General features: G+C 39.0%; 1 protein-coding gene across 1 annotated transcript in view; it reads right to left on the reverse strand.

The window, feature by feature from the left end:
• The window catches only part of LOC311530114 (uncharacterized protein), a 289301-nt gene that overhangs the window by 226555 nt on the left and 40788 nt on the right, over nucleotides 1-21958 (reverse strand). The window contains exon 4 of the mRNA XM_084646494.1: nucleotides 13343-13451. The gene's annotated coding sequence lies outside the window, so the exon portion shown is untranslated. The remainder of the gene's footprint in view (nucleotides 1-13342; nucleotides 13452-21958) is intronic.

Consider the following 21958-nt stretch of genomic DNA (forward strand, 5'->3'; position numbering starts at 1 on the left):
GAACACTTGAGTAGCAGGAACTGATATCCAAAATGTAATATCTTTCTGTATAGATTATTTATAAGCAGCAGAGGATACAGAGAACCTTTCTCTCTGGGATGGGAAGTGTCATTCTGACACTGAAATGGGATCTGTAATTAGAAAGAAATACAAGTTACCTGGTTTAGTCTAACAAAACATAGTCCTAGGCTAGCGATGCTTTCCAGATATTCATACAGATGTGTCTGTTTTTCAACTATATTTGATTATATTATTTCCTCCCCTTTTTAAAAAAAAGCAAAGAAATACTGGTTGTGGTATAACTAAGTCGAATTTGATACTTTAGCAAGGACTTTACTGGCTGGCACATCTGGACAAAACTGAACTCTTAGCTCAGGGGAGGCAGAAGCTGGTGTCATAACTCTGAGCAACTGCACCAGTAGTTCCCCTCTGTGGTCTGCTAGGGTACCCACTTTCAGGCTTCCACCTCCTCAGCTGTTGCTTTTGTGGGGTGGAAACCTGTGCCTCTCTCTCTCTCTTCTGACCAGGGTATTCCAAGGCTGCACAGTTCCCTGCCTTCACTGTGTTATTCCCAGCAGAGATAGGCTGCTCAAGCACACTTGATTGCTTTCTCTTCAGAGATGATTAACAGGTGTAATTGCTTCAGTTACAGATGCCACAAAGTCCTTTCTGTACAAGCCTATTTTATTCTTAAGGTAAAAACACTACAGAGAAAATATATTCAAAACAATTAGAGAACCTACTTGAATGTTAATTGGCTTACTAGAGTCCATCCCAACTCTAACATGGGCTCTGGGAGGAGCAACTTTCAACACTCCACCCATGGGATTTCGTTTCTGGTCTCAAATTCATCACGACTTCAGCTCAGAGCAAGCACCCAGTCTTATGGAGCCTCAATAGACCCAGTCCTTCCAAACCTACCATCAGGATTGGGACTCTCTATGGATCAGGGGTCCTGACCTTTTGCTGGATCAGGAAGAAGGCCATGGAACAGTTTTAAACCAGGATATTTAACCAAAAAATTCCTTTCATTGTCTGTTGGTCCCAGTTTGAACTAGTATATTCACATCTTTCGGGGGGGGGGGGGTGGGAGCTTCAAAGGGCTGACAATGGAGGAAATAAATTAGAACCCCCTTCCTACTAAAGAAGGTACTCACAGGGCCACAATAACACATACATAATTGAATTATGAATACAATGGCCCTCAAAAGGTACTAACCCTAATTCAATTCAAGGTTTAACTTAATTAAATAAATTTCTTTTTAATTGCATATGGTTTATTCAGGATATTCTGGGCCACAGAGAAGGCTGCAGTCTTCTCTGAAAATGGTGCTATCAATGGCTGATGATGACCATTGGAGTCTAAAAACGGATTCAGGCCACAATTCATCTAAGTGCTTCAGCTTCATGCACTTGATGACTTAAAGCTAGTATTTCAGTGTACAAGGACACCTTTTCTGCTGTGAAGACAAAGGCTTAGGGTACAACAACAAAAGAAAAGACACCAAAAAACCCTACTCCTAGAAGTTTTAAGGGGGAAAAATGCAGCTGAACCAGTGGTAGCAAGTGTGCAAGTTTTTCTAAAAGGCTCCAGTGCAGACATGGTAACGGTTGCATGCAAAGAAGTCCAAACCAGAATAGTGGAGTGTGAAAACAGAACTGAACGGATTTGGAAGAATGGCAACACATAGGAACTTTGATGAGCATTTTGGTAAGTTACAAATACAGCAATACAAATATTATCATCACATGATTTTTTTCTCCCCACCCCAATATGCCGTAAGATAGCATTTCAAAAGGGGGAAAAAAAAACAAAATCACCTCTTCTGGTATTAAGTCTGAGATTATCTTTTAAAGACAAGAGATGTTTTACCACCCCTCTCCCTCAAAAATAAAATAAAATATAAAGTTCTTAAGCACAATATAAACCGGGTAATGAAAAATATAAATGCTCTTTCAACTAGAGAAGAGAATCGCTTCATAATTTACATTATCTATACTTGAAAAGAGAACAACTTCACTACCCATGAGTTATTGGTTTTCCCCTCTTCATTAAACATTCCCCGTCTGTGTTTCTATCTATTTAGTGCATATTCTTCCCATTCCCTTGTCAGTGCCCTTAGATACAAGGAATATATTTGAGACTCAGTGCACAAAGAATTTTCGTTTTAATACACAGCAAATTAGAGGCATTGCACATGCATGTATATGTGGTGTACCAGACTATTAACCTCTAAAGTGGATTCGTTTTCCTTGGATAATCTTTTGCCCACATCACATTACTATACTCCAACATTTGCAAACCAATTAATTTATCTCTTGGAGGGTGTATTTTGCTGAATTTATCAATGACAATGTACGTAAAATAAAGTATTCAAATATAAATCAGTCTAAAATACTGTAATTGTTGACAGGAAACTGAATGGTGTGAACTGTATATAGTGCACACAGAAATGTACTTGCTCCATAAACTCTTCCATGAATCTAAACAAAGGCAAAAATAGGTATAACTTGCCAGATACTGTTTAGTTATGTAACAGATTGAGGGTCTAGGTTTTAGTCACTGCAAATGTGATAAACAACACTGTGCATTAACGCAGAAAACGGATTGAGCTTTTTAATGGTACATCAAATAAGACTTTATTAGCATCTATTAAGTTCAACCCAAAGCCGGGGAAATAGCATTAATGAGCATCATATATCAGTCTGTCTGTTATTAGATAACATTATCCCTTAAAACTAGCAAGTCATATAGTACTTTATACTTTTTACCTTTATCTTTAGAATTAACTGCTGACATTCTATCCTGTTACACTGGCCTTACTATTAGTAATAGTGAACCAATTTATAAACCCATTAGTGACACTTTTTCCCAAAGATAAAAACAGTCAAAATTATCTGGCAGCAATTAATCTTAATGGCTGTATGCAGTAAACAGCAATGGGCTAATTCCAGCTCTGTCAGCCCCATCAAACAATCCCACATTAGGCAGCTTTTCACTGATCCATTAAGCATATTCAGAACAACAACAAATTCAATGCTGAAGGCATATGCACTAAACATTACAACAGTGATCTTCTGAAGCCATCATTATCTCTTAAATAGTACTTCCCCCATGTATTATCATTATGCTGTACATTAGAAATACTTTGATTAAACTCCCTTAATTCATAACAGACAGCTGCAGACCATTTATGCAGTTAATCTCAACACAACAGCTATTGAGGAAATATAACAAATGAAGGCTCTAAACTGGAAGTCATTACGAGGCAAGATACTGGTTTTCTAGCCCTCTTAGAGCAAAGTGCATGGCAAGATAATGCTTTAGGACTTCAGTAAAGCCATCTGAAACCCTAATGACCTTCCACTTTTCCTGCAACATCTGCAACACAAGATGCAGTTTTTAAGGTGTGCAGTTGTGATCAAACAAACTTCCAATGGACCAAAGTCACACTCGAAACATAACACACAAACCAGTCTCCCTACACGCTTTGCCGATTTCACTCAGAGCTTGCAGTAATATGTCAGTATGGAAGAACTGTTCTGATTTCTTTCTCTCTGTAGCCAGTAACAGTCACTCTGAAAGACTACAGACCTTCCATTTTTCTTTCCTCAAAGTAATAGCAGTTTAGAGGATTTTATTCTACTGTTTTCTCTTTATGGTATAATGGATATGAAATGGCAAGCAAATTTGCATAAAACATTTACATGGTGAGGTAAACAAAACAATATCAGGATGAGAAAGAAATCACTAGCTAAATTATATTTCCACTCTGACCTTAAATTCATATGAGGTATTCTTATTTAATAACATGAAAGTGTTAAATAGATAAAGGTTTATGGTGTTTTCTTAAGTTTTCGTCAACTAGGTTCCATACAAAAATGTACGTATAAAAAAAATCACTCTGAAGCGTCCTTTCTACACTTTAGGGAAATAGAGAGCTGAGTTTGTGTTGCTAAACTAGATCATACCTTATCTTAATGTAAAAACCAAGAAATCTATGGGATTTGGGTACAAAATATACTTTCACAAGTTCTTTACTTCTCAAGTGTAAAGAAACTATAAACGTGTTAGTGAATAGGATCTGTGTGTCTAAAAGTTCTTCCCCATTTATAAATAGTTTATTTGATTTTAAAGATATAAACCACAGACATAGTGTCTACCTTTGAATGAAATGACCAAATAAATAACACTTTAATCTGGCATTGGCCTAACTGTCAGTGCTGCTCTTACTGTCAGTTTATAAGCCAGGTATACAGCAATACGGAATGCACTTTCAGAGGTGTCAGCGTGGAATATTACATGTCAGGAGTAGTACCCTCTTGGGTCAAACAAGGCAACTCATGACACTGAGGTTAAGTTAACGCACAGATGAAAAGAGATGTTTCTCTCACTTCAGTCGTATTTTATATTTGTCCCAACACTTTCTAAAACTCGGGTTTATCAGGAGTTCACTAGGCCACAGCTTTATACTAATTTTCACAAATAACTTACAGTATAAAACTGTGTACACTAGTGCTATAACAATACAATAAAAAATAATGTCCCGTTTGTAGCTAGGGATAGGATAAATCCACCTTTCTAGCATTCATTGGGGTGAAATTCAGCCCTCTGCAGAGAACCAGCACAAGACCTATGCAGAACTTAAACTGTATTTTCAGGACTTAACTGATGCACAGGACTCTGCAGAGGGATGAATTTCACTCGAGAATGTGAAATATTAGTCATTACTATCTAGTGAACTGAAATTACAACGAATATCATGCTCTTCTACCTTCAGCAGAGAAAGGATGGTCTTGTGATTAAGTTACAGATCTCGAAACCAGGCGCTCTGAGTTTTCTTCCCGTCTGAAACTGTTCAATCATATAATCTTGGTCAAATCACTTTAATGGTCAGTGCCTCAATTTCCCCTCTTATAACATGGATAATATGCTTTAAGTACATCACAGGAGGGCTGATTAATGGATAATGTCCAAAGCATTCTGAGCATTCAAGTAGAAAGTGTTTCAGAAAAATTATTATTCATTTAAACCATGGTATAATGTTTCACTTGAATCAAGGCAATCTGCCTCTCTGACCCATAACAAGACAGGGTGCCTGAGTTCCTAAATCGTAACGAAGTTGTAGACATTTAGAAGTCTGCCTACCCTATGAGAGGTGTGACTAACACTGAGGTCCTGTAAAACTTACACTTCCCTTTCTGCAGGCCAACCAGAGTTCTAAGTGCCAAGTTCTGAGAGGTAACTAGTCTCTTCACCCATAATGTAAAGAGCCTACCAATACCCTTAATCAGAAGCAGAGGCGCCAACTTCCTGAATTTCCGGGGGATGCCCAACCTCTGCTCCGCCTCAGGCCTTGCCTCACGCCTCTGCCTCAGGTCTCGCACATTCCACCCCTTCCCCTAAACCCCCACCCTCACCCGACACCTTCCCACCTCTGCCCTGCCCTGCCTCTCCCCGCCCCACTCCACCCATCCCCCACCTCTTCCTGCCTCCACTTCTCCTCGGTGAGGGGAAAGAATGGGGAGTAGCTGATTGGTGGTGCCTGCCAGTTGGCAGGAGGGCTGGAAGTGGGGGAGGAGCTGATCCATGCGGCTGCTGGTGGGTGCTGAGCTCCCACTATTTTTTTTCTGTGGGTGCTTCAGCCCCAGAGCACCCACAGAGTCAGCACCTATGATCAGAAGGATAGCCAATCTTACCACTTCTGCCATGAAGAGGTGAATTAAATCATTCCATTAGTGTATAATTAAAGGAAGCAACTAGTTTTAAAACCATATTGAGATTAATTATTAATTGTTTTAAAATATTTATATTGTGGCAGTCCACAGAAGCCCAAATCAGCATTGAGGACACATGGTGCCAGGTACTATACAACCACAGAGGAAGACATGGTTCCTGCCTCTACGAGCTGACTAACCCTATCACCTGCAGTGACTGATTTGTTCTTTAAAAAATGAAGGAGGCAAAAATCAGTTTCAGCAGAAATCACCAATATTGCTTCATGTCAACTTCATTAAAGGTGTTCAAGAGCAAATTAGATGCAACGGCTAGATGAACTCCTGTTCCTGTATGGGGAATAGACTTGATGACAATGAGGTATCTTACCACCATAAGATATATGAGCCAATAGCATCAAGGTGAAGTACCTGTTCCCATACTCAAAAAGGAATGCACTGACCATCTTCTCACTCAGCAAGACAGACTTATTGCTGGCTTGGATACTGTCCTAACATCCAAGTCATGAAATGTCTCTAGCAGATGATACTCACATACCTCCCACTTGCTTCCAATTATCCATGCTTCCATTCCCCCCTACAAACAATAGTTAAGAATTTCCAAACAGATGTTATACCCTTAAAATATGGTGGAATATCCCATTAACAATAAATAATCAGAAATTCATATGTATTTTCAAGGTACAATTTATTTCAGTTTAGTAACCATTGGTGGAGAGGTAGGCAAACTCTAATTTCAGCACATACAATAATGGAAGACCCCGTACACCTCCATTTACTAGATTTACAGATTGCTAGTAGATGGAATTTATTCAGTGGACTTATCTTTAATAATTTCTTACAGTGGGCTTGAGCCTGAGAAGTGCTAAGCAGCTTGAGCATCCTTGGGAACAAGACGTCATAGGAGTATGGAGAACAGGGATGAGTTATTCCTGGTCATTTCTTTTTTCAAGCCTGTATTTAGTTGGAATCCTGGCAAACCACTTAATCATCTTTCAACTTAATCATCTAACAACTGACTACAGGCAACTCAACTCAGTCACAAATGGCCACTTGGCAACTTTGCCACTTAGGAGACTTCGGACCAGATCATCTATTGGCGTAAGACAGTTATGCCAATATGTATCACTGGAGGATCTGGTTAAAAGTTTTGTTAAAGTTTTTGAGCACCCACTAACAAACTATGCCATAAACTTCATGCCAGAGGGTATAATCTTATTTTAAATCTATAGAGAACCTTTCACAACAATTATTTTAGTGTAAAAAAAAAGAGGTTTTTGTTTTTTTTACATAGCTTGTTACTTTATCTTAAAGTGCTGTTAATGAACCACTTCAAAAATATTTTCAACATCAGTAGGCTAGCAGACACCACGAAGCTGGCTAACAGACATTTTTAATTTACTAAGGTGGTAATGGGCACTTGTACAGTATAAATTTGTTGATTCAATGATAATATAGCTCTTATTAATAAAAACACAATGGAAAGTTGATTAAGTGTATGATTAAAATGCAATCAAATTACTAGTGTAGCAATATTTTGGTAGTCTGAACAATGTAAGACACACAAGGATACTCTTTAAGGGAAAAACATCAATTTTACAGTCTACAGGAGATCTTATTGTACTTAGATCTTATTCTAGGGAATTCCTAGAACAAGGGAATTGGATGCTCAAATCCCATTAAAATTCAGTGGCAGTTGGCTGCCTAACTTCCATAGGATTATTAGGATATTCAAAGTCTTAGTTAATTAAGTTATAGTTAGACTGGGAAGTTCATAAAGATGCCCATAGTATTCCCTTGTTATTCAAAGCAAAGAACTCAAAACGGACACCAAATAAGAATTCTTGATCTTAGGAGAGTGTGCTACTGAATGGATTTTCGTAAGTTAATAATAATGACGTTAGATAATGATGGATTTTATTTTAACTTGTGGACATGGTTGCTTCCTAGCTTTGATAACACAAACAGTCAACTGTGAAACTAACTGGTTTAGATTTCTTAATCTTTCACAAGGAGACTTTCATACTGCTGAGAACCACCAAATATGTTAGACCTAAGTATAAATCTCTTTCACTTTTAATATGTTTTGCACAATTTTTCTCACCATATATCAAAAGTTTCAAAACCAGATCCTATTCACTCCTACATGGCCTATCCTATATTCATCCTACAGTGAAAACAAATTGGGACAATATCTACCATCAATTTTACATACAACTCCCAATGACTTAAATGGGGTTCTGTAAACAGAAAAAAAGGCAAGCTGGGGCCTAAAATACTACATTTGGGACTATACGGTTGCTTATATAACAGACTGTGATGCCATAAACATAGAATTATGACTGCACTACTTTACCACGCAGCAGAAGAAGCAGCGTTGTGTGTTAAAGAAGGACTTCTATAAGAGAAATGAGAATAGAAAAATACTGGCCAACTAGATTTTCCATAATTTTATTTTTGAAAAAAGTTTCCTCCCATGTTGAAAGTTTCCATTTAAGAGTTAGGTGAAGCTGTGGCTGCCAATCAGCAGTCTCTCTCTAATCAGCAGTCAGACATTTAATGAATTTAGGTGTGATTCTGCAACCTTTATACATATTGAGTAGAATTTTTTAATGCAGGTGGATTCATTTGCTTCAGTTTGTGCATATAAGTTCTAACCAGGGCCAAACATAAGCTACATAAGGAGGCTGATTGTTAGGAAATCCAGTCTAATGACTGGTCAGATATTCCACACAAACAATTAATTATAGAAACCATAACAAGTATACTAATTTACTGAAAGCAATATAGCAGAGTATAATGTTTCCATCTGTATTTAAAAGAAACAATTAAATAGATAGATATTACAAAATTATCTATCCAATGTTAACTTTTTAAAATAAATTAGTCATGTTGTCCCAAACCTTCCTCATTAATACTCTGAAGTTACATTCTGTTTCTTGCATGCCTAGGCTTTAGCTACAAAAGAAGCCCAAGGAAGGTAATGCTATGGTAGGTTGTAATTTATTTTTTAAAGTAAAATGTGTTTCATAAGAAAAAAGTAGATATAATAATTATTATATTTATATACAATTGTCAGCAATTTATAGCCAATTTATCAATAACCATGCAGCTGCACTCATTGTAGTTGAAAAAAACAAAACCAAAGAAAAAAACCCAACCTCACATAATGTTTACATAGTCTTTGAAAGCATAGCATCTTAGCAGGGGAACAGGAAGCCACTGGAGTAATTAAAAGGGTATATTGTAGTGCATATAATCATAGAAGGATGTTTGTATTATAGTCCAATACATCATTAAGGATACAATTGTTATTTAATGTGGCACAATCATCTTTCTACTCTTCATGAAATCCACTTAAGTAATTACTTTTCTTAGCTCATTGGCTCTATGAACTGACAGTTTAGCAAAGTGTTATATCTAAAGAAATATTAAATCTCAGTTTTCATAATGCCTCCACCCTTTTTAAGTTTGATTGTTACTGCTTAGTTGGAATGACCACTGCCACATCAGAAAAAAAGAAAAAAAAATAACAGGCCAGAGTATTGGGAGTGGGGGAAGAAGAGGCAATTGATTAGAAGCTTAAAACAAACATTAAAATGTTGCAATACTGATCTGAAAAATTGGAAATGTAGTAACAAAGCTCCAGGCCTCTGCCATTCCCCAAGCTTATTTAAAGAACATATTCTAAAAATAGGGATACATTAAACCAATGAACTGAAAATGTGTGTGCATTCTTCCTTTATTTTTGCACCTGCTAACAGCAATAGAGTACTGCAGCTTTTTAACGTTTGGACTTTGTTTCCAGAAACGCCACCTACCTGCCTCAACGGTACTGCCTAACTGAGGTACTGGAGTTGAGTTTTTCTATTCGTCACAATTTGTGGCTGATTTCCAGTGAGGTTGAAATGACGTAATAAATAGTTCTCAGAGGGAAAAGACCTGGGATTTTGGTGATGGGCCTTGGGCTCATGGGATAAGGTGAGACCTTGTGGCACCCGTGGGCTGAGGTCAGACCTTGTGGCAGGTCTTGTCTTTCTGCACCCTCGGTCATCCTCGTGGAGGGGTGGGTGCTAGGACTCCGAGAAAGCTGAGTTCTGGAGGGTAGGTTAAGGGGAACCTACCCTCGGGTGACCAGATAGCAAATGTAAAAAATCAGGACAGGGGTTGGGGGGAAATAGGTACCTATATAAGAAAAAGCCCCCAAAATTGGGACTGCCCCTATAAAATTAGGATACCTGGTCACCCTAACCTACCCTGAGTTATGGGTTATATGGTAAGAAGCCCTGTATCCCCTGGAATGGAACCAATTAAATGCCTGGTACAGGAGCGTATGTGTGCTGGGTGGATAGTGCCTCTCCCGTGTTAAATTTTAATAAAAGTTGCAGCCTGCTGCTTAATTCCATAAATGTGTCTGTCCTCATTTTGCTGCTGGGTCCACATCAAAGAAAAATTCTACAAAACAACATTGTTCAAGGTTTTATAAAGTAATAACTTTTGAAGTTACCAAAAACATTAGCGAGCCTCTTTTTTTCTAATGTTACTGTACTTAGATCAAAACCAATAGATATCTGAAGAAATACAACACCTATGAAATCAAACCTCATTCAAAATAAAGATCCTTACGTGCATGTACATTTAGTATGAAGTACAAGACTTTTCTGCAAAGCTGGTCTAGCATTTAGCGAAGACAACATTGAAGAGCACTGTGTAAATTGCTAGACAGTATACATTTTTTGCATTTTAAACTTTAAGCTTGTTTTCAAAAGATGTTGTGGTTTTCATGTTTACTATCATTACAACAAGGTAAGTCTGAAATACCTTTATCTTATTTGGTAGATTTGTGCTTGATGCTCTTTGAATAGAAGTGTCAGCTGTATTTTACTTTACTATATAAAAAAGTTTCAGAATTTAATTAAGGGTCAAGTACCAGCAGTAGATAAATGCAACAGCTAAAGCATATTTCTGATCTCTCTGAAGTCTGCAATCATGAAAATTATTATCATTGAGTAAAACTGGTCTCAATGATGGTGACTGGGAGATGGAATCTGTGCTAGTCAGCCATAATTTACATAATAATGGGTTCCCAGTTTTCATCAGCACCTTTTGTTTGTACAGTGCTTACTGCTACAGTAAATTGTCAAAATGTCATTCCTATCCAATCAGCCAGAAAATATCAACAGTAAACAAGGCACAAGAAGAAATTCTTTGATTAAAAGTATGGCGGAAGTAATAGTAAAACTGAGGACTCGGTAATAGTCTTAGTGATAGGATTCTGGTATTTTCAATAATACAGTTGTACAGCTTATGAAACTTATTATTTTTAATGAGGAAACAACACACAGGCTGTGATGTCATTAAAAAATCTCAGCAAACGAACAGACCTTATTCGTTCACATTTGTATTTGTCATTACCTGTTTGTTTCCCTTTCCAGAGCGGCAGTCTATCGCATTTCACCAAGCACTACAGATTAAACTAAAAAATTATCTTTGTACTTTACAATTATATGGGCTGGATGCCATAGGGCTCTAAGAATAGTACCAAGATGAGCACCAAATCCTGACTAAGACTGCTGCTCCAAATCTCTCTCTCTCTCTCTCTCTCTCTCTCTCTCTCTCTCTCTCACACACACACACACACACACACATACACAAAGCTAGATGCTCTTTAAATTAATATGAATTCAATGCATCTTTGAGCCACCCTCTAACATCACAGAAGTGAAGGAGAGGATGAGGATGAATTAGTACAGTGTACGCTTTATAACCATTATAATCACAAACTATATTAAAATTAAAGGCTTCAGATTGTGTTTCAGATAAAAATGAATAAAGTGGCACCCTGCCAAAGAGTACCAGAAACTACTCTTATGTGGAACTGAAACATTTGGCTCATATAATACTTAATTTATTTTTATGAAATGATGAGTTACATAAATGTATGTTTAAAGCAGAGGAGCAAAACATTTTAAAAAAAAGTTGCTTTGTATTCTGGCCCATAAAGGATGACTCAGTTACAGCCAGTATATAAACAGAACAAAAAACAATACACTTCCCTCAAGTGGGTTTTCCAGCTATTCACTCCTAAAATGGTTTAAAAAACTGTGATCATGTAGTTGAGTCACCAAAGAAAAGGCTCACAGTACCTTCTTTTGAAAATGAATAGGAGTTTAAAAATCTATTGAAATGAAGTGTTGACATAAGGAAATATTTTGTAGAGCTTTCAGGTTTCTTTACCATTCATTTTATTTTGCTTGGCTACTTTTAATTTTTTTTTTCTACTTCTTCTCTTTGAAAATCCTACATTGTCCAAACCCTTTCGATTAAGCAGCTCGCCTGAATGAAAGCACTGTGATGATGTGGCGGTGCATCAATAAACAGGATGCCTCTCAAAGCTGGGCAGGATGCTGAGAAATAGGGTTGATCAGTGGTAATTACTCTGACACTTCATGCAGTACAGGGAATTAACTCCTAGGACTTTGGGCCGAATGAAGAAGTAGTAGATGATGTTCCACACTGCGATGCATCAGTGACTGAACCCATTACGCATTTAAACGGAGATGGGAATTTACTATACACATTTTTTTTTGTTGGGACTGTGGAGCAGTGTGCAGAACATGAAAGGAATTCAGAATGCTGAGGGAACTGCATTTGTATTTTGTCTAAAGATCTTACATTCATTTCCTGTAAAAACGCAAATAATTAAATAAAGGGATGCCCACAGGAACCATATTCATAGGAAGAAACCCACTGTCTTGAAGAAGGCACCCATGTGCCAAGTAAGTAAGTGGAATTACGCTGTGGCAAATCTACAGAAACTAAGGTACATGAAAACACATAGCAGGAGGGGAAATACAGCTAAAAAGGCAACTAGTTAGCAGCTGCCACTATGACCTTTAACTGCATCCATGGTAACTGGGCTAAAGATGGAGTTCCATTTTATTATTCTCACACCCACAATGTTAAGCCTGTGAATCCCATTGCAATTTAATGGCTGAAATCAGAAGGCAGATCTGTGTTCATTGGACCAGTGCCGACATCCTCTTAGCTAATGAGCGCAATAAACATTTTCATGCCAGGAAACCAATGCAAGTGGAAATATTATGCCATACAGAAATATATCCCCCAAACACAAAGAAATGGTCAGTAAAGTCCGTTCTTTATGATCATTTGCATATAGTATAATTTTCAGGTTTGAAGCCATGTATCTTTGAAGCAGGAAGATATTTAATTCACATGCTGTTTAATGCTGTGGCATGCAACACAGTTCATTTTACATAAGGAATTTTAAGAAGAATTATGTATTTCAGTGTTAATGCAGTACATAATGAAATGTTTCTCATTATTTTCCTAAAACCATCTTACTTTTTAATGTATTTTTCTTTTATGCACCCATAATATATTTCATCCTCTTTTCTTGGCTATCTATAGTACTACCAACTGAGCAAAAGACAGTAAAACAGCAAACTGTTTCAACAAGAAAGAGGGCTTTGTTCTAACTTTTGTCTCTATTGTAATTTGACTCAAACAGTTTTCTTAAGAATCAATGACAACAATGTCATATTTTTGTCACGTGAGCAGAAAGCAAGACGTAGATCATCCTTACCTGGGCTGAAGAACCAGAGCAATGACAACAGCAGTTAAAGGATCCACACCAGATAGGTCTTTGAATTCACAAGCACATCTGCCTCTGAGTTCTGTGGTTACCTGTAAAACTGAAAATCAAAGATATAGAATGTGACTAAAAACTGAGTTTTAAGCCTTTACCTGGAAAATCAGATAACTGAGGGCAATACATAATTATTTAAAAAAATTAAAATATATGTTTAGCTTTAATAATATATTTTACCTGTAATCTTTTTTCAGATAAAGGCAAATTGATCTTCTAATAACACAACAGACTGTTGTAAAGTATGAAACTTTGACTGTGTAAATGTACAGTCGGTAGACGAAGGTCACCAAAAATCTCCTGAATTCTTAGGTAAACCTACCTTATTTGCTTCAATACAGTGCAGTCAAAGACATAAAACTACATTAGTTCATTCACTGAGAGTAATAAATAAAATATTCCTGTCTCTCACAGTCAACTTCCTCCTCCATCTTAAAATATATCAGAATTTTATTTTTGGTGAAATGTTAGCCCAGCATAAAAGAGAGAGGGCTTAATAACTTATCCTGACAGTCAAGATATATATATATATATATAATTCTGTATGGAATAATGCCAAAAATCCTTTGTAATAAAAAGCTTGAACTATTTTGCTAACAGAAGCTGCTTGTTCTGGTACCTGTAAAGGTCACACAGAAAATAATTTTGGTGCTTCTTATGTTTTAAAATAATGTCACTTTTTATTATTATTGTAACATTTTTGGACAACAAAGAAAAGTGAAAACAGAAGATGAGATACCCCAAGCCACAAGATACACTATTTATTAAAAGATATTAGGTTAAGAAAGCTGTTAGCCAATTATATCAAAGCCTGGAAATGTCACACAAGCCAATGAAATCTCCCTGGTAACATTAAGAAATAATATGCTTTGGATCATACTATATATTAAATGACAACTGCCAATTTAAAAAAGAAGTCCTCCAAAATCTTTGACGTATGACAATTCTGAAGTTGAAATACACTGTTCTTACCATTTAACATCCTTAAGATAAAAAGCTTCTGACACATTGACTAATGTGAAGAAATAAGTGCTTCTCATTTACCCCCTTAAGTAGTACTGGACTGCAGTGTGCGGGCTTTTTAAGGAGAAACTTGGTACGTAATAACCTGACATAGTTATTGTTTTATTTGGTTAAAAACTACATACATTTATAGCTATTATATTACCCTGATTAAAACAGGGAAAAGTTGAGGTTTGGTTCTCCTAATGCATATACTATTTTTATTATATATAGCATTTCTTTCAGTTAATACAATCACCTATTGTAATAAGTATGTTACAAATCTTATGTTAAAAAATGGTGTGTGTATTTTGAGATTGCATTTGTACTTTACTGTGTTATTGATATCTACAATTCAATGAATTTTGATTGGATTGGAGATATCATGGAATAGGATGGAACCTGATTTTGAAGCAAATAGGTAAAAAAAGTACACTTTCACTGACTGTTCCAAGGATACTTTGACATACTCTAGCTATTGAATTAGACCAACAATACAGTAAAACTGATGGCAGAATATGTTTCTACAACGTAAGCTATACATCCAGAATTAATTAAGACAGACTAACTATTCCAGTCCATACTTCTCTTTCTATGTATGCCGTCAATATATGTGCAAAAGATACGTATGATGGACAGTATCTGCTAATGGTTAGGCATTAGGCCTCTGGTCGCTGCATCTCTGCTCTTCCCCCTGGACCACTTCCATGCCTGGTGTCAGTCTGTCTTCCATTGGGATTGACTCCACTCTTTGGTCTGGTTAACACACAGTCCTATCTCTCTCCAATGTGATGGGGTTCCTGGGAAGATATGGGGTTCAGCCATTGACCCCCACAAGTGCCCGATCCCAGGCAAGACTTCAGAATTTATTTATCCTTTCCTTCCTTCTCTCCAGGGTGAGAGTCTAGAAGGTGAGGGTATTCATGTCCTTCTTAATGAGGTGGGGCTTGGTAGGGGAGCCTCAGCCCTCCCACTCTATCGGCCTCTAGCCCAGGGCCTTGTAAGTGTTATCAAACTCCAGCACCCAGGAATGTCTTAAGGCTGCCTCCCTGGGCCATTTGCTACCACCCATTCTCTTGTCAGAGTCTTGCAATCTGTGGCAAATTAGTCAGCACAAAGGTACAAGTTGAACCTTCAGCCCCTCTGAAGGGCTCTTCCTGTCCAGGAGAAGGTATCTGCAATAAGTGCCATTCATCAGGAGCTCTCAGGGCAGGACCTTCTCCCTGCCTTGTCAGCCCACTTTGAGCTGTCTGGCTCCAATTTAAGTCCCACCTCCAGCTGGCGCAGGCTCTTCAGGGGCAGCTGGGCAGGGTCCCCTGGGCCCAGAGTTGCTCCTCAACCACTCAATCAGTTCTAGTGTGGGGTTTATATACCCTGTCAGAGTATGTTGTAAAGGTGTCTGAAATACGCACACATGTTCAGACATCTGAAAAGCTTACCAGCTGACGATTTACAGAGCAGAACACTTCAGTCAGTTGAAGTTTCTCACAGGTCTTGTCTACACATAAAAGTTGTATTGCTTTAACTATACCACTATTTAATGACAGCAATGCAGTTAAAGAGGTACAACCCCCTCGCATGGACACGGTTATACTGGTGAAAAGGTGCATATACTGGTACAGCTTATTCCAGTATGGTATAAGGCTATTTTATACTAGTATGACTATGTTCACACAACGTGTTGTACCAGTATAAATATGTCAGGGAAAAATACTCATACCAGCATGTTCCATAGTCATACCACTACCGAATTAGTATAGATCAGGCCTCAGATGGCCCATTAATGATACTGACGATGTGCAAAGAGGTCAATGTCTCCTTTTTGAAGAGGGAAAACCAAAACAAAAACCAAAATAATCCCAAAACACAAATCTGAGAACAATCTATTTTTTTAAAAAATGACAAGAATATAGGAATTGCTATACTGGATTTAGTCCAGTCTCTGACAGTGGCCAGTGCCAAATGCTTCAGAGGAAGGTGCAAGAAACCCCGCAGCAGGCACATGTGGGATAATCTGCCCCCTGAGATTTAAGGCCAGCCATATTCCTGGCGCAAGGAAGAGCAATTTACATCCTCCTCTGCCAGATGATTCTCCTCCCCCACCCCAGAACCTAGTGAGATTCACTTGGGAGGAGGCAGGAGGTATACTGCTACTTGTCTTCCTTCAAGACTCCTCTAAGGTAACCAGTTTAAATTGGTTCTCTTAAGAAAAACGACAACCACCACCACTCATGGAACCAGACCCACTGCTTCACTAACTCTCCAGGGACATAAAACTGCAGAACCAGTATCCTGGGAAACGACCTTAAGGATTGGGGCAGGGGAAACCATGAAAAGGTTTACCTGGGAATTCATTCCTATTCTCATTATGTCTATATTTGCTGTTTTATACTTGCTGTGTTCAGACACATTTTGCTCCCTAGCCTTAGTGGTTGCTGAGAAATTCCAGTTTCATAAGAAAAACCCAAGAAGACAAGAAAATGGTTTCATAATTTGTGGCAGACTTCAAAAGGCTCACTGAACATTGTAAATTTGATGCTATGTTAAATGACACTCTTGTTGACATGCAGGTCTGTTGTATATGCAATGAGAAATACAGATGAACCTTTTGTCTGAGTCTCCTTTCATATACCAGATGACAATGGAAATCAAATTTGGTTACGAACTTTGCAGTTGAGAGCTGAATGTCTTTTCAAAAGTCCACAAGCTAACAGCAGAATTTTCAAGTAAGTATCATGTACCCAGGAATCTTACCTTTGTGGCTAGCTGGGTCATTCAGAAGAGAGGTATTGGTGTAAAAAGCTGGTATGCTGACATTGTGGTAAAAGAAAAAAGAAAGGAACAGGCACATTGAGCATACCTGCAGGTAGGAAAAAAAAGTGGCTGCAGGAAAGACTGGGAAAACTAATGAAACACGGCATTAAAAAAAGGGATAAAATACCCAGTAACAGGATCAAGATGGACTGACAGAATAACTCAGAAGACGACATGACCTTGTGAATAGAGGGGAAGTGGTAGACGTGGTATACCGTGACTTAAGTAAAGCTTTTGATGCGGGAAGTGGTGGCCAACACGTCCCTGCGGCCCACCGATTTCCGCAGTTTCCATCGGCTGGGAACGGCGAACCGCAGCCACTGGGAGCTGCAGGGGGCTGTGCATGGTCAATGTCAGGAAAATGTCTCATGGCCCACAATCAGATTACCCTGATGGGCTGCAGGTTGCCCACCTGGTATAGAGAGTACACTTATAAAGTTTGTGGACAATACCAAGCTGAGAGGGGTTGCAAGTGCTTTGGAACATAGGATTATAATTCAAAATGATCTGGACAAACTGGAGAAATGGTCTGATGTAAATAAGGACAAATGCAAAGTACTCCACTTAGGCAGGAACAATAAGTTGCACACATACAAAATGGGAAATGACTGCCTTAGAAGGAGTTCCGTGCAAAGGGATCTGGGGGTCATAGTGGACCAGAAGCTAAAGATGAGTCAACAGTGTAATGCTGTTACAAAAAAAATGAACAACATTCTGGGATATATTAACAGGAATGTTGTAAGCAAGACACGTGAAGTAATTCTTCCAGTCTACTCCGCACTGATTTGTCCTCAACTGTAGTATTGTGTCCAGTTCTGGTTGCCACATTTCAGGAAGGATGTGGACAAATTGGAGAAAGTCCAGAGAAGAGCAACAAAAAATGACTGACGGTCTAGAAAACATGACCTATGAGGGAAGATTGAAAAAATTGGGTTTGTTCAGTCTAGAAAAGAGAAGAGTGAGAGGGGACATAATAACAGTTTTCAAGTACATAAAAGGTTGCTACAAGGAGGAGGGAGAAAAATTGTTTTTCTAAACCTCTGAGGACAGGACAAGAAGCAATGGGCTTAAATTGCAGCAAGGGAGGTCTAGGTTGGACATTAGGAAAAGCTTCTTAACTGTCAGGGTGGTTAAGCACTGGAATAAATTGGCAAGGGAGGTTGTGGAATCTCCGTCATTGGAGATTTTTAAGAGCAGGTTAGACAAACACCTATCGGGGATGGTCTAGATAATACCTAGTCCTGCCATGAGTGCAGGGGACTGGACTAAATTACCTCTCGAGGTCCCTTCCAGTCCTATGAGTCTATATCCTCAGTATTAGTTCTACTGATTCTTGGATTCTATGTATTCTTGCATATCCTCACTATGAGTGATTTTTGCACAGATCCTCTGTGATTCCATTATTGAAAGGACAACCATTACTGATGGAAATAGATACAGGAGGTACAGCATCATTTCTATCAGATACAGTGTATTATAGCTAACACTAGAGTTTGTCAGAAAACTGTTTTCTGTGGAAAATTTTTACATTGTGGCAAAAAATCGGAAATCGAAATATTTCAGTCAAAATTAAAACATTTCTATTTGGAAATGCCAATGTGGTGCGTCATAAGAGATGTAGTTTGGGTGCTTCATGCCTCCATTCTCCTCGATAGGCCAGAGACTCTGGCTGGACTATATCTTCCATGATGTACCATGGTCTTCCTTCTTGGCAAGCCATATGGTGCATAAAGTCCTATTGAGGAGCCCAACCTATAAAGGAGAATGGGAGCATAAGGCACCCAAATCACAACTCCCATGAGGCTCTGCCGAAGCATTTCCAAATAAAATAATTTTATTTGGGACTGAAAAGAGTAAATTGTTTGATGAAAAAACAAAGAATCAAAAATTTCCACAGAAAGTGGACACTTTTCTTTAAAAAAAAAAAGGTTTTGTAAACCCCCTCAAATTTTCCATTGAAAAAGTTTCCACAGAGAATTTTCAACCCGACCTAGCTAACACATCCATCTTCTATAGTCTGCCAAAGTTGTACTGTAGACATTTTCAGTGGAATCAGCAACCATGATGGGAACTATAAATGTACAGGTTAAACTCAGTGGACAAAAGCTAGATTATCACTGTTTCTGGAGAAAGGTAACTAACTCCCCATTTCTGCTGCACTGATCATGAATTGAAAGATCTGACTTGTTAGTAATTCACAAACTTTGAAAGGTGAAACAAACACCCACAAAGTTGGAGACACATGTATTTCTTTGTTTTCAAAGGAGTACTGGAGAACACGAAAGGCATTGCATTAAACAAGCTAAACATGAACCTGGACAAATGTTGCAAGGTGAGGCAGAGAGGACCAAGGAAGTGAGCTGAACAACACAGAGTTAGGGACTCTAGAAGCTGCTAAGTCTGGAGTGGAGTTTATGTTGTTATATTGTTCATTAGTAAATTCAAACACAGCTTCTGCTATATGGACCAGCACTAGAGGAGGATGTGACACACTTTGCTAGTGGATTTCATAGATACTTGTTGACAGCAGAGGGGCGGTGAGACTTAGCAATCTTGGATACCATTCCAGGCTCTGAAGGGCATGTTCTGTAGTGAATATGGACTCTTCTGCTTGTTTCCCCCGTGCACTCCATCCAGTTCCTGTCCCAGTCCTCAGAGTGGTAGCCGTGTTTGTCTGTAACAGCAAAAATAATGAGGAGTCCTTGTGGCACCTTAGAGACTAAGAAGTGGAAATCTGTCAACTTCATGTAAAAAGTCCCAAATACATTTCTTAGTCACAAGGACTCCTCATTATTTTTGTCGCAGTCCTGTCTTTTCCCCATCCTGACTCCCCATCCCAGTCTCATTCTACTTGTCTACACAGTCCCACTCTGCATTCCTTAGGCTTTCATCAGAGTCCCAATCTCCTTACTCCGCCAGTCCTAGTCTTCCCCTTCAGGTTTGCTGTCAGAGTCCCATTCTCTCCCTCAACTCACAGTTTCTCCCCTTCCCCACATCCAATCTCTTCACCCAGTCAGTCCCAGTTCCCTCCTCCCAGCTCCTTATCTGATCTGTTGCTTCCTTCCCCCACACCCAACTCCCACCCCACTGGCACCCAGCCCCAGAGTCAATCCCTTTGGCTCTTCATCCAAGCTCAGCCTCTCCCCACACCCACTCTGGCTCCTTGTCCCACTCTTTTTGACCAGCCGGTCCCAGTTCTTCCCCCACTTCAGCTACTTGTCAGATCTGTCTGTCCTCTCCCCCTTCCCTCTCCCACTGATTCCCAGATCTCGTCTCCTTGTCCAGCCAATTCCAATCTCTTCCCCCACTTCCAGGTCCTCAGCTAATGTCAGTGTTTCCCTCCCAGACAACTGGCTCCTAGTGCCCCCCAGCCCTGTTTCCCACACTGAATCCAAGTCCCAGCTCCCAGCCTCTTTGTTCAGCCAGTCCCAATCTTCCCCTCCAATTCTCAGTGTCCCCAGACCCTACCAGTCCAACTGCCAATCTTCACCCTCTAACTCCTACTCACCAAACTCTATCCTCTAACTCCCAATCTTCCTCCAGCCATTCCAGTCTCACTAGCTCTACATATACTAGAGTGCTACAATGAAAGTTCCATTTTCAGTACTCAGAATCCTAGAGTTAGAAGGGATCACAAGGATCATTTAGTCTAACCCCTGCCAAAATGCAGGATTTATTGTGTTTAAGCCATCCAAGATAGATGGCTATCCAGCTTCCTTTTGAAACCCCCCAGTGAAGGAGCTTACACAACTTCCCTAGACAGTCTGTGACCATTATCCTACTGTTCTTACAGTTAGGAAGTTTTTCCTGAGATTTAATCTAAATCTGCTATGCTGTAGTTTGAACTCATTGCCTTTTGTCCTGCCCTCTGTGGAAAAAGAGAACAACTTTTCTCCATCTTTTTTATGGCAGCCTTTCAAGTATTTGAAGACCGCTATTGTGTCCCCCCTCAATCTCATCTTTTCCAAACTAAACATACCCAGTTCCTTCAGTCTTTACTCATATGGCTTGCATTCCATACCTTTGATCATCTTTGTTGCTCGCCTCTGGATCCTTTCCAGTTTCTCCACATCCTTTCTATATATTGGTGACCAAAATTGGACACAGCTGAGGCCTAACCAGTGCCAAGTAGAGTGGTACTATCATCTTCTGTGACTTGCATACAATGCCTCTGTTAATGCAGCTTAAAATTGCATGTGTTTTTTTGGAACAACATCACATTGTTGACTCATGTTGAGGTTGTGATGCACCACAAATCCCAGATCCTTCTCTGCAGTGCTGTTGCCAAGCCAGCTATCCCCCCCATTATTTATTTATGAATTTGGTTTTTCTTCCCTAAGTGTAGCACCTTACATTGGTCTTTGTTGAATTTCATTTTGTCATCTATCGCTCAGTTCTCCAATTTATCAAGATCCCTCTGAATTTTAGCTCTATCCTCCAAAGTGTTAGCAACGCCTCCTCCACCCCCAGCTTTGTGTCATCTGCAAATTTGATCAATATACTCTTTATTCCTAGATCCAGATCATTAATAAAGATGTTAAACAACACCGGACCCAGAACAGATCCTTGTGAAACCCCACTTGAGACCTCCCTCCAATCTGACATCCTTCCATGAATAGTTACTCTTTGTTTGCCGTTGTTTAACCAATTATGTATCCACCTAATGGTAGTTCTGCCAAGCCTGCATTTCTCCAGCTTACTTATTAGAATGTCATGTGGGACTGTGTCAAAAGCCTT

This window comes from Lepidochelys olivacea, assembly GCF_965140295.1.
Source record: "Lepidochelys olivacea isolate rLepOli2 genome assembly, chromosome: 1".
In the NCBI taxonomy this organism is placed as follows: domain Eukaryota; kingdom Metazoa; phylum Chordata; order Testudines; family Cheloniidae; genus Lepidochelys; species Lepidochelys olivacea.